At 38.7% G+C, this 12789-nt stretch overlaps 1 protein-coding gene and 1 long non-coding RNA gene across 2 annotated transcripts in view; one reads left to right on the top strand and one right to left on the bottom strand.

Moving 5' to 3' along the window:
• LOC134745600 (uncharacterized) overlaps positions 1–12789 on the top strand; it is a 190396-nt gene that overhangs the window by 159202 nt on the left and 18405 nt on the right. The window lies entirely within an intron of this gene.
• LOC134745278 (uncharacterized) lies at positions 1470–4403 on the bottom strand. Its single transcript, XR_010128152.1, has 2 exons — positions 4365–4403; positions 1470–1595 (listed from the first exon to the last, which is right to left on the bottom strand). It is a non-coding gene; the product is annotated as an uncharacterized LOC134745278 (long non-coding RNA).

Raw genomic sequence — 12789 nt, 5'->3', positions numbered from 1 at the left:
GTGTGGTTTACTCGCCTGCCGTCTAAGATGCAGAAAAACTTCAATGAATGCAAATGTTCATAGAAAACCTAAGTTCCTAAATAATTGCCTGTGCACCGTTAATATACCGTCGAGTATCATTCCAAATATAGTGTTATTTGATAGACAGTGTAATGTTCTGTACGATACAGTGGGTGTGGTTTACTCGCTTGCCGTCTAAAATGCAGCAAATCTCGATTGAAGGCACTGTTTCGTAGAAAGCTGATGTATCTACATGGTCGCCTTTGTTTCTCTTATATGCCGTCGAGTATCACTCTAGGAATAGTGTTGTTAGATAGGTAATGTAATGTTCTTTACGATACAGTGGGTGTGGTTTACTCGCCTGCCGTCTAAGATGCAGAAAAACTTCAATGAATGCAAATGTTCATAGAAAACCTAAGTTCCTAAATAATTGCCTGTGCACCGTTAATATACCGTCGAGTATCACTCCAAATATAGTGTGATTTGATAGACAGTGTAATGTTCTGTACGATACAGTGGGTGTGGTTTACTCGCTTGCCGTCTAAAATGCAGCAAATCTCGATTGAAGGCACGTTTTCGTAGAAAGCTGATGTATCTACATGGTCGCCTTTGTTTCTCTTATATGCCGTCGAGTATCACTCTAGGAATAGTGTTGTTAGATAGTTAGTGTAATGTTCTTTACGATACAGTGGGTGTGGTTTACTCGCCTGCCGTCTAAGATGCAGAAAAACTTCAATGAATGCAAATGTTCATAGAAAACCTAAGTTCCTAAATAATTGCCTGTGCACCGTTAATATACCGTCGAGTATCACTCCAAATATAGTGTTATTTGATAGACAGTGTAATGTTCTGTACGATACAGTGGGTGTGGTTTACTCGCTTGCCGTCTAAAATGCAGAAAATCTCGATTGAAGGCACTTTTTCGCAGAAAGCTGATGTATCTACATGGTCGCCTTTGTTTCTCTTATATGCCGTCGAGTATCACTCTAGGAATAGTGTTGTTAGATAGTTAGTGTAATGTTCTTTACGATACAGTGGGTGTGGTTTACTCGCCTGCCGTCTAAGATGCAGAAAAACTTCAATGAATGGAAATGTTCATAGAAAACCTAAGTTCCTAAATAATTGCCTGTGCACCGTTAATATACCGTCGAGTATCACTCCAAATATAGTGTTATTTGATAGACAATCTAATGTTCTGTACGATACAGTGGGTGTGGTTTACTCGCTTGCCGTCTAAAATGCAGCAAATCTCGATTGAAGGCACTTTTTCGTAGAAAGCTGAAGTATCTACATGGTCGCCTTTGTTTCTCTTATATGCCTTCGAGTATCACTCTAGGAATAGTGTTGTTAGATAGTTAGTGTAATGTTCTTTACGATACAGTGGGTGTGGTTTACTCGCCTGCCGTATAAGATGCAGAAAAACTTCAATGAATGCAAATGTTCATAGAAAACCTAAGTTCCTAAATAATTGCCTGTGCACCGTTAATATACCGCCGAGTATCACTCTAGAAATAATGTTGTTTGATAGACAGTGTAATGTTCTTTACGATACAGTGGGTGTGGTTTACTCGCCTGCCGTCTAAGATGCAGAAAAACTTCAATTAATGTAAATGTTCATAGAAAACCTAAGTTCCTAAATAATTGCCTGTGCACCGTTAATATACCGTCGAGTATCACTCCAAATATAGTGTTATTTGATAGACAGTGTAATGTTCTGTACGATACAGTGGGTGAGATTTACTCGCTTGCCGTCTAAAATGCAGCAAATCTCGATTGAAGGCACTGTTTCGTAGAAAGCTGATGTATCTACATGGTCGCCTTTGTTTCTCTTATATGCCGTCGAGTATCACTCTAGGAATAGTGTTGTTAGATAGGTAATGTAATGTTCTTTACGATACAGTGGGTGTGGTTTACTCGCCTGCCGTCTAAGATGCAGAAAAACTTCAATGAATGCAAATGTTCATAGAAAACCTAAGTTCCTAAATAATTGCCTGTGCACCGTTAATATACCGTCGAGTATCACTCCAAATATAGTGTTATTTGATAGACAGTGTAATGTTCTGTACGATACAGTGGGTGTGGTTTACTCGCTTGCCGTCTAAAATGCAGCAAATCTCGATTGAAAGCACTTTTTCGTAGAAAGCTGAAGTATCTACATGGTCGCCTTTGTTTCTCTTATATGCCTTCGAGTATCACTCTAGGAATAGTGTAGTTAGATAGTTAGTGTAATGTTCTTTACGATACAGTGGGTGTGGTTTACTCGCCTGCCGTCTAAGATGCAGAAAAAATTCAATGAATGCAAATGTTCATAGAAAACCTAAGTTCCTAAATAATTGCCTGTGCACCGTTAATATACCGTCGAGTATCACTCCAAATATAGTGTTATTTGATAGACAGTGTAATGTTCTGTACGATACAGTGGGTGTGGTTTACTCGCTTGCCGTCTAAAATGCAGCAAATCTCGATTGAAGGCACTGTTTCGTAGAAAGCTGATGTATCTACATGGTCGCCTTTGTTTCTCTTATATACCGTCGAGTATCACTCTAGAAATGGTGTTGTTAGATAGGTAATGTAATGTTCTTTACGATACAGTGGGTGTGGTTTACTCGCCTGCCGTCTAAGATGCAGAAAAACTTCAATGAGTGCAAATGTTCATAGAAAACCTAAGTTCCTAAATAATTGCCTGTGCACCGTTAATATACCGTCGAGTATCACTCCAAATATAGTGTTATTTGATAGACAGTGTAATGTTCTGTACGATACAGTGGGTGTGGTTTACTCGCTTGCCGTCTAAAATGCAGCAAATCTCGATTGAAAGCACTTTTTCGTTGAAAGCTGATGTATCTACATGGTCGCCTTTGTTTCTCTTATATGCCGTCGAGTATCACTCTAGGAATAGTGTTGTTAGATAGTTAGTGTAATGTTCTTTACGATACAGTGGGTGTGGTTTACTCGCCTGCCGTCTAAGATGCAGAAAAACTTCAATGAATGCAAATGTTCATAGAAAACCTAAGTTCCTAAATAATTGCCTGTGCACCGTTAATATACCGTCGAGTATCATTCCAAATATAGTGTTATTTGATAGACAGTGTAATGTTCTGTACGATACAGTGGGTGTGGTTTACTCGCTTGCCGTCTAAAATGCAGCAAATCTCGATTGAAGGCACTGTTTCGTAGAAAGCTGATGTATCTACATGGTCGCCTTTGTTTCTCTTATATGCCGTCGAGTATCACTCTAGGAATAGTGTTGTTAGATAGGTAATGTAATGTTATTTACGATACAGTGGGTGTGGTTTACTCGCCTGCCGTCTAAGATGCAGAAAAACTTCAATGAATGCAAATGTTCATAGAAAACCTAAGTTCCTAAATAATTGCCTGTGCACCGTTAATATACCGTCGAGTATCACTCCAAATATAGCGTTATTTGATAGACAGTGTAATGTTCTGTACGATACAGTGGGTGTGATTTACTCGCTTGCCGTCTAAAATGCAGCAAATCTCGATTGAAGGCACGTTTTCGTAGAAAGCTGATGTATCTACATGGTCGCCTTTGTTTCTCTTATATGCCGTCGAGTATCACTCTAGGAATAGTGTTTTTAGATAGTTAGTGTAATGTTCTTTACGATACAGTGGGTGTGGTTTACTCGCCTGCCGTCTAAGATGCAGAAAAACTTCAATGAATGCAAATGTTCATAGAAAACCTAAGTTCCTAAATAATTGCCTGTGCACCGTTAATATACCGTCGAGTATCACTCCAAATATAGTGTTATTTGATAGACAGTGTAATGTTCTGTACGATACAGTGGGTGTGGTTTACTCGCTTGCCGTCTAAAATGCAGCAAATCTCGATTGAAGGCACTTTTTCGTAGAAAGCTGATGTATCTACATGGTCGCATTTGTTTCTCTTATATGCCGTCGAGTATCACTCTAGGAATAGTGTTGTTAGATAGGTAATGTAATGTTCTTTACGATACATTGGGTGTGGTTTACTCGACTGCCGTCTAAGATGCAGAAAAACTTCAATGAATGCAAATGTTCATAGAAAACCTAAGTTCCTAAATAATTGCCTGTGCACCGTTAATATACCGTCGAGTATCATTCCAAATATAGTGTTATTTGATAGACAGTGTAATGTTCTGTACGATACAGTGGGTGTGGTTTACTCGCTTGCCGTCTAAAATGCAGAAAATCTCGATTGAAGGCACTTTTTCGCAGAAAGCTGATGTATCTACATGGTCGCCTTTGTTTCTCTTATATGCCGTCGAGTATCACTCTAGGAATAGTGTTGTTAGATAGTTAGTGTAATGTTCTTTACGATACAGTGGGTGTGGTTTACTCGCCTGCCGTCTAAGATGCAGAAAAACTTCAATGAATGGAAATGTTCATAGAAAACCTAAGTTCCTAAATAATTGCCTGTGCACCGTTAATATACCGTCGAGTATCACTCCAAAAATAGTGTTATTTGATAGACAATCTAATGTTCTGTACGATACAGTGGGTGTGGTTTACTCGCTTGCCGTCTAAAATGCAGCAAATCTCGATTGAAGGCACTTTTTCGTAGAAAGCTGAAGTATCTACATGGTCGCCTTTGTTTCTCTTATATGCCTTCGAGTATCACTCTAGGAATAGTGTTGTTAGATAGTTAGTGTAATGTTCTTTACGATACAGTGGGTGTGGTTTACTCGCTTGCCGTCTAAGATGCAGAAAAAATTCAATGAATGCAAATGTTCATAGAAAACCTAAGTTCCTAAATAATTGCCTGTGCACCGTTAATATACCGTCGAGTATCACTCCAAATATAGTGTTATTTGATAGACAGTGTAATGTTCTGTACGATACAGTGGGTGTGGTTTACTCGCTTGCCGTCTAAAATGCAGCAAATCTCGATTGAAGGCACTTTTTCGTAGAAAGCTGAAGTATCTACATGGTCGCCTTTGTTTCTCTTATATGCCTTCGAGTATCACTCTAGGAATAGTGTTGTTAGATAGATAGTGTAATGTTCTTTACGATACAGTGGGTGTGGTTTACTCGCCTGCCGTCTAAGATGCAGAAAAACTTCAATGAATGCAAATGTTCATAGAAAACCTAAGTTCCTAAATAATTGCCTGTGCACCGTTAATATACCGTCGAGTATCACTCCAAATATAGTGTTATTTGATAGACAGTGTAATGTTCTGTACGATACAGTGGGTGTGGTTTACTCGCTTGCCGTCTAAAATGCAGCAAATCTCGATTGAAGGCACTTTTTCGTAGAAAGCTGATGTATCTACATGATCGCATTTGTTTCTCTTATATGCCGTCGAGTATCACTCTAGGAATAGTGTTGTTAGATAGGTAATGTAATGTTCTTTACGATACATTGGGTGTGGTTTACTCGCCTGCCGTCTAAGATGCAGAAAAACTTCAATGAATGCAAATGTTCATAGAAAACCTAAGTTCCTAAATAATTGCCTGTGCACCGTTAATATACCGTCGAGTATCATTCCAAATATAGTGTTATTTGATAGACAGTGTAATGTTCTGTACGATACAGTGGGTGTGGTTTACTCGCTTGCCGTCTAAAATGCAGCAAATCTCGATTGAAGGCACTGTTTCGTAGAAAGCTGATGTATCTACATGGTCGCCTTTGTTTCTCTTATATGCCGTCGAGTATCACTCTAGGAATAGTGTTGTTAGATAGGTAATGTAATGTTCTTTACGATACAGTGGGTGTGGTTTACTCGCCTGCCGTCTAAGATGCAGAAAAACTTCAATGAATGCAAATGTTCATACAAAACCTAAGTTCCTAAATAATTGCCTGTGCACCGTTAATATACCGTCGAGTATCACTCCAAATATAGTGTTATTTGATAGACAGTGTAATGTTCTGTACGATACAGTGGGTGTGGTTTACTCGCTTGCCGTCTAAAATGCAGCAAATCTCGATTGAAGGCACTTTCTCGTAGAAAGCTGAAGTATCTACATGGTCGCCTTTGTTTCTCTTATATGCCTTCGAGTATCACTCTAGGAATAGTGTTGTTAGATAGTTAGTGTAATGTTCTTTACGATACAGTGGGTGTGGTTTACTCGCCTGCCGTCTAAGATGCAGAAAAACTTCAATGAATGCAAATGTTCATAGAAAACCTAAGTTCCTAAATAATTGCCTGTGCACCGTTAATATACCGTCGAGTATCACTCCAAATATAGTGTTATTTGATAGACAGTGTAATGTTCTGTACGATACAGTGGGTGTGGTTTACTCGCTTGCCGTCTAAAATGCAGCAAATCTCGATTGAAGGCACTTTTTCGTAGAAAGCTGAAGTATCTACATGGTCGCCTTTGTTTCTCTTATATGCCGTCGAGTATCACTCTAGGAATAGTGTTGTTAAATAGTTAGTGTAATGTTCTTTACGATACAGTGGGTGTGGTTTACTCGCCTGCCGTCTAAGATGCAGAAAAACTTCAATGCATGCAAATGTTTATAGAAAACCTAAGTTCCTTAATAATTGCCTGTGCACCGTTAATATACCGTCGAGTATCACTTTAAACATAGTATTATTTGATAGACAGTGTAATGTTCTGTACGATACAGTGGGTGTGGTTTACTCACTTGCCGTCTAAAATGCAGCAAATCTCGATTGAAGGCACTTTTTCGTAGAAAGCTGAAGTATCTACATGGCCGCCTTTGTTTCTCTTATATGCCTTCGAGTATCACTCTAGGAATAGTGTTGTTAGATAGTTAGTGTAATGTTCTTTACGATACAGTGGGTGTGGTTTACTCGCCTGCCGTCTAAGATGCAGAAAAACTTCAATGAATGCAAATGTTCATAGAAAACCTAAGTTCCTAAATAATTGCCTGTGCACCGTTAATATACCGTCGAGTATCACTCCAAATATAGTGTTATTTGATAGACAGTGTAATGTTCTGTACTATACAGTGGGTGTGGTTTACTCGCTTGCCGTCTAAAATGCAGCAAATCTCGATTGAAGGCACTTTTTCGTAGAAAGCTGATGTATCTACATGGTCGCCTTTGTTTCTCTTATATGCCGTCGAGTATCACTCTAGGAATAGTGTTGTTAGATAGGTAATGTAATGTTCTTTACGATACATTGGGTGTGGTTTACTCGCCTGCCGTCTAAGATGCAGAAAAACTTCAATGAATGCAAATGTTCATAGAAAACCTAAGTTCCTAAATAATTGCCTGTGCACCGTTAATATACCGTCGAGTATCACTCCAAATATAGTGTTATTTGATAGACAGTGTAATGTTCTGTACGATACAGTGGGTGTGGTTTACTCGCTTGCCGTCTAAAATGCAGCAAATCTCGATTGAAGGCACTTTTTCGTAGAAAGCTGATGTATCTACATGGTCGCCTTTGTTTCTCTTATATGCCGTCGAGTATCACTCTAGGAATAGTGTTGTTAGATAGTTAGTGTAATGTTCTTTACGATACAGTGGGTGTGGTTTACTCGCCTGCCGTCTAAGATGCAGAAAAACTTCAATGAATGGAAATGTTCATAGAAAACCTAAGTTCCTAAATAATTGCCTGTGCACCGTTAATATACCGTCGAGTATCACTCCAAATATAGTGTTATTTGATAGACAATCTAATGTTCTGTACGATACAGTGGGTGTGGTTTACTCGCTTGCCGTCTAAAATGCAGCAAATCTCGATTGAAGGCACTTTTTCGTAGAAAGCTGAAGTATCTACATGGTCGCCTTTGTTTCTCTTATATGCCTTCGAGTATCACTCTAGGAATAGTGTTGTTAGATAGTTAGTGTAATGTTCTTTACGATACAGTGGGTGTGGTTTACTCGCCTGCCGTATAAGATGCAGAAAAACTTCAATGAATGCAAATGTTCATAGAAAACCTAAGTTCCTAAATAATTGCCTGTGCACCGTTAATATACCGCCGAGTATCACTCTAGAAATAATGTTGTTTGATAGACAGTGTAATGTTCTTTACGATACAGTGGGTGTGGTTTACTCGCCTGCCGTCTAAGATGCAGAAAAACTTCAATTAATGTAAATGTTCATAGAAAACCTAAGTTCCTAAATAATTGCCTGTGCACCGTTAATATACCGTCGAGTATCACTCTAGAAATAATGTTGTTTGATAGGCAGTGTAATGTTCGTTACGATACAGTAGGTGTGGTTTACTCGCCTGCCGTCCAAGATGCAGAAAAACTTCAATTAATGTAAATGTTCATAGAAAACCTAAGTTCCAAAATAATTGCCTATGCACCGTTAATATGCCGTCGAGTATCACTCTAGATATAGTGTTATTTGATAGACAGTGTAATGTTCTGTACGATACAGTGGGTGTGGTTTACTCGCCTGCCGTCTAAGATGCAGCAAATTTTGAATGAATGCACTTGTTCATAGAAAACTGATGTTTCTATTTGATTGCCTCTGTTAGTCTTATATGCAGTCGAGTATCACTCTAGAAATAGTGTTATTTGATATCTTATGTAATGCACTGCACGATACAGTGGGTGTCGCTTACTCGCTTGCCGTCTAAGATGCAGCAAATCTTGAATGAATGCACTTGTTAATAGAAAGCTGATGTTTCTACTTGGTCGCCTCTGTTTCTTTTATATGCAGTTGTGTATCACCCTAGAAATAGTGTTATTTGATAGCTAATTGCTTGTTGTCTAAGGTGCAGGAATTATGAAAATGTATCAAAAATCACTTTGGCCGCTAAAGTGCGAAGTTAGCGGCCAAAGTGCATTTCAAGTTATTAGCGTTGTTTTATCTTTAGATTGGTTTTTAGTAGATATTTTGCGGTTCTGCATGTTTTGACAGTATTCTTGTTGAAATATACATAACTTCTTAATTTGGTCAGGTTATCATCGACCGCTAACTTTGGCCGCTAACTTCACACCGGTTTAATAATTTATGTTTTACTCCATTTCTGTTATGTACTGAGAGATTTATTACGGACTTCTTAATTTGGTAGGTTAATTTTAGTGTGAAGTTGGCGGCCAAATGTTGGCGGCCGATTGGCGCCAACATTTGGCCGCCAACTTTCGGCCGCTAACTTCACACCGGTCGCATAAGCTGGTAGCAGCAGTAGATTTTTTTAATTATTATAATAAACGATGTACCTACCTACCTCGATCTGTAAGGATAGGATATGATGGTCGCACTTGTTTAAGTAGCATCATGATAATGAAAATTTCTCTGTCAATGGCGCGGTGTTAACAAGCACGACCATATTTGTACTTTTCGTCGTATCAATTCCGCTTTCCAGCAAATTTAGATGGTCCTGGGTTCGAATCCCGGTATTTATTTATGCGATGAGCACAGATGTTCCTGAGTCATGGGTGTCTTCTATATGTATTTAAGTATATATATATATATATTTTTATTACAAAAAGGCAAGCATTTGACTGCAATCTCACCACACCTCGATGAGCACAGATGTTCCTGAGTCATGGGTGTCTTCTATATGTATTTAAGTATATATATATATATATATTTTATTACAAAAAGGCAAGCATTTGACTGCAATCTCACCTGATGGTAAGTGCCGATGCAGTCTAGGATGGATCATGCTTACCTAAAAGATGTCTATTCACTCTCGATTTAAAAAGATCCAAGTTATAGTGGACTGGGAATATATTTGCAGGAAGTGAATTCCACTCCTTAGCCGTTCGCATGATAAAGCTGGATGCATAGCGCTTAGTACGAATCAGTGGCAGAGTAACGACGTAAGGGTGAAACGCAAGTCCGCGTCTAGTCCCACGGTGGCAGAATGGAGATGGGGGGATTAAATTATGTTATCCCATCGCACACTCCCCGAAATGTATCCTGTAGAACACCGATAAACAAGCTACCTTTCTACGGTGTTCAAGGCTCTGCAGTCTAGCCTCTACTAATCCCGCATCTCCAATAAGCTTCCTAGCGCGTTTGTCTATGGAATCTAAGGCGGCTAACTGATATTTGGCGGACTCATCCCAAAGGTGGCTGCAGTACTCCATACACGACCGGACTTGAGCTACGTAAAGCTGAAGAAGCTGCCCCGGTGTGAAGTACCGCTTGACCTTAGAGAGGACGCCCAATCGTCTAGCTGCAGATTTGGCCAGAGATTCAATATACGCCCCAAAGCTCAGATTAGACGAGATTATATCGTTGTCTGAGTACCTACATAACACAAGCCTCCTTGGGCTTACCCTGGGACTTTGTCAATCTGTGTAAGAATGTCCTATAATATTTATTTATTTTATTTATAGGTTTCCAAATCACACAAAAGCTGTAGCAGATTTAATATGAGATTTTTTTGACATCTCAGCACAAATATCGCGTCAGCGCATATTACGAATCAATCTTTGTTTAGTCTTCCATAATTAAACGTACCTATGTAGTAAGAAGATGTGAAAAATTGCCCCAAAACAATATATGAAACTACTAAACAGAACAGTAATTAGATCAGTAACCCAGCGGTGTTTATTCGACCATTTAGTCTAGTGCACGCTCTGCCGGTCTATTTCTGCCTTCACTGCATCCAGCCACAGAACGTCACTGTGAGCCAGATGCGTTGGCCGGTTAGATAGATATAGATAAAACGTAATACTTATTGCTTGTATGGTTTAAGCCTAACCTACTTGGTTTGTCACAATAATTTTTTTTCATCCATTAGTTTAGATAATAGGCAAGTTCTGTATTTATTAGCTTAGGCACAGATTTCGTAAATCATTTTTTTTCCGGGCGTTAACTCGTAAGTTAGTTAATGGAGTTGGATTATGATGCCTAGTGGCTGTCAGCTGTCGATCCGGTTTTTAAAATCTGCATTTGATTACTTTGCCGCACATATTGTGAATAAAATGCAGCTTTCTTATAAGTTTTTGAACAATCAAGAGATCCTTTACCAGCTGATGTGGTGAAAAATCTGTTGTTGGCTTGCAGCCTATTAAAGTGTCTATCTTTATTGTCTATCCTACATGCAGAATATTTTTAGTCAGTATAAATAGATTTGTTTAAACTGTATAAGTGTACATATGTACAATTATGCCTAAAGCTAAAAAAGACTGCTTTGTATATTTATGAATAACGTCTGCTTATTAACCCCACCCGGTTTAACCTATATTTCCAAAAATGGGTGCGTCTACCGGATATCCCAATTAATCCTTGACGAATGGTCACCCCGCCCGAATTACCCCGCCGAAGTAAAACGGATGTGCTATTTTTACCCCAAACGTTCAATATAACCACGATCATCAAATGATCGGCAGTATTTTAACTCGATAGATGTAAAAAACATCAGAACTCCTAGTGTAAATTATATTCGATAGCGTGACGAGCGTTCGCGTTTGCGTTATGTAAATTTTTGTATGGGATTTTGAACAGCGCGCCAAACGGGACGTTTTGGAAACTCAAAAATCCCATCATACAATATGACACTTAACGCGTCGCGTGCGTCACGTCACGCTATCGAATGAAATTTACACTAGGGGTACTGAACTGTAAACTATGCTAATGTAACAGGTGATATGTTGTTCATACATGAAACGAATGTTGTTTAAATGTACTACCTATGTCTTTCTATTGCAAAGTAAGTAACTAGATTGATAGACAATACATTGAAAATAAAGAAAATTCATAGTTTAAATATGTAATGAGCATGAATATTTTTAACAATACACTGAGAAAATAAAAACTAAAATTAGACCTTAGACCTAGGGTGCGTTGGGATAAGATTGAACGGTTCTTCATGCGGGGTAAGATGAAAAGTCGCCCGTAATGCTTGGGCATACGGACGATTTTTTGTTTTACCCCTCATGAAAAACCCGTTAAATCTTACCCCAACGCACCCTATATGGTATTTTTTGTTTAGCTTTGTAAGGTATATTCTGCTTTGTTTCGCATTAAGGATGACTCACGCTAGACCGGGCTGGGGCCGGGGCGGAGCTTCCGGCGCTTCATTTTCTATTCACCAATCAGTCGTCATAGAAAATGACGTGTCGGACGCATCGGCCCGGGCCCGGCCCGGTCTAGCGTGAGTCATCCTTTAGTCTACCTCGTTATCGTTTTCAAGTAAGTATCGTATAAAATGCACTTAAGCTCGAAATCTATACGTACACAGAATACACACGCGATGCTTCAAGTATCTATACTGTTGATAATATTTATATTATGATCGAATCCCACCATTTTTCAGCTTTAATTAAATAGTTTAAGTGTGCCCTGACGTAACCTCATTTGTTATCTGTCAAAAGAATATACGTGAATCTTTTATAAGAGTCGGTTAATCGGCTTTACGTGGAATTCCGTGGTTTTCAAGATTAATTGTTATTTAAATCGACATTAATGAATAAAACGCTTTCGGGGGTGAAAGGTATTCGCACTTAATCTGTGTGTTGTTAGATTATGTTAGGAATTTCTTTTTAATTGTCACAGTTCTTAATTTTGGTCAAATCACAAAGTAGTCTATATATATGTAGGTATTAAAGAGATAGGTACAACGGCCATATCAAACTATGCGATTAACTTATCAACGACTTCTTTTTTTAAACATTAAAATGGAAGGCATCCCCCTTTTCGGACGTCGGTTTAACTGATTCTGTATCGCGTTATTTTACGCATATTATCATTTTTGATTAGGCATTCGAGCTCGCACGCAATAAAACGGAATTATTATTTACTCATAACAGTAATTTACAAAAGTTAGCTCGTTAATGAAATAATCGTTTAAGTATTTTATCGGCCATTATGATAAAGTTCGTTTCGCGGATGTCGCGAAGTATCAAGAGTTGGGTAATAAAGTCGACGGAATGAAATTTAATTTCGGTTGGCACTTTTGAAATC

Source organism: Cydia strobilella, chromosome 11 (genome assembly GCF_947568885.1).
Source record: "Cydia strobilella chromosome 11, ilCydStro3.1, whole genome shotgun sequence".
In the NCBI taxonomy this organism is placed as follows: Eukaryota; Metazoa; Arthropoda; class Insecta; order Lepidoptera; family Tortricidae; genus Cydia; species Cydia strobilella.
Note: the sequence above shows the minus strand (reverse complement) of the source record. Positions and strands in the feature narration are given on the sequence as shown.